A 1,417-nucleotide genomic window follows, 5' to 3' on the forward strand; every position below is an offset into this window, starting at 1 on the left:
TAAAAGGCCTATTGACTAGCACTTTGTCTATTATAGTATAAAGGTTAGGACCACAAGATGTAGAGGCTCAACTATGTCATTTATTGTTCTTAAGTCCTGGAGCAAATTCCATCTATCACTGGGTTGTTTTACAACTCGGAAGTCCGCATGCAAGGTAGAGGTGAAGTAAGGAACTGCGTATGAGGTTTTCCGTCAATTCCAACAACCAAGAAATAGTGAGAAGGGTTGGGACCTCAGAAGACTTTTAGGACCAAAGAGTAGACTCTTGTGTCCAGGAGAAAATGAATATACTTACCAGTAATGTTAATGCTCACTCACAGTTCTCCTGGGAGGATCTAAATTGTTGAAGCGTCCTCCTTTATTTCCAACTGGGAGCTGGGACCTTTCAGTCCTGTCAGCCACAAGGATCTGATGTGGGCCACCCTTGGCCAAGTGTTCTTCAGATCCACACTTAAAGCAAGTGAGTGGGAGCTTCCTCTCTACTCTTGCCTATCTGTGGTTCTCGTCTGTGACACTGTCTACTGAAGTGGCCCAATTCGACAGTGGAAGCAATTCTGACCTCCTTTATTACCTTTGGGTGTTTTTGAGTTTATGAGTAATACTTCCTTTTCCTGACACAGGGCCTAAACCGGCAGCAATAGCTGCCCCAATAATTTTGGCCATTCTCTGGTCTTTTCTCTTCCCTGTAGATCCCAGTTGTTAAAAGAGGGAAAAATTTAAACAAATATATAACAAATAATTTTGAACATTATAATCTTTTAAGCTTAAGGCTAGAAATAGTAACAATATGATCATTTCCAATCCAGAGGTACATATTCCAATGCACTTCTTATTTTCCACAAATGATTTTGGTAAGAGGAATATTGTAAATGTGGATACATTTCCACTATTCCTCCTCCATGCCACAATATAGTGTTATTAACATGAGCAGTTATAAATCCATTGCCATCCTTTCTCTAACTTAATTCTTTTTTTTCAAATTTAAATTTGTTATTAATTTCAGTGAAAATTTACAGAGGCTTTGGATTTCCATTCATTCATTGTTGCACATTTGTCCCCTCCCAAGGCTCCCCCACAGAACACTGCCCTCTTGGAAAAGTAAAAGAAAAATTCTTTCACTGTTTTACATATCCTCCCGCAGGTCCACTCCACCATGTAGCCATTGCTCTAGACTCCTGTCATGACTGAAATACCTAATCACATATCTGTTTTAAACAGTTTTCTCCCTCCTCTGTTTCAGTGCAGAATACATTACTAAGCCCATTTTACTCAGTCTCTCCCTAACCCCAATGTCAGTCCCATTCCACAGCACTGGCACTATGCAATATTTGTCCTTTTGTGACTGGGATATTTCAGTCAGCATAATGTTCTCCAGAGTCAACCATTTTGAATAATATTGCATGAGTTCCTTGTTTTT

General features: G+C 39.6%; 1 protein-coding gene across 1 annotated transcript in view; it reads left to right on the top strand.

The window, feature by feature from the left end:
* The window catches only part of ABCB7 (ATP-binding cassette, sub-family B (MDR/TAP), member 7), a 114,739-nt gene that overhangs the window by 59,393 nt on the left and 53,929 nt on the right, over positions 1 to 1,417 (top strand). The gene's annotated exons all lie outside the window — the stretch shown is intronic.

The sequence above is a fragment of the Elephantulus edwardii genome, unplaced genomic scaffold, assembly GCF_000299155.1.
Source record: "Elephantulus edwardii isolate Elephantulus edwardi_28Jun2011 unplaced genomic scaffold, EleEdw1.0 scaffold00343, whole genome shotgun sequence".
Taxonomy (NCBI): domain Eukaryota; kingdom Metazoa; phylum Chordata; class Mammalia; order Macroscelidea; family Macroscelididae; genus Elephantulus; species Elephantulus edwardii.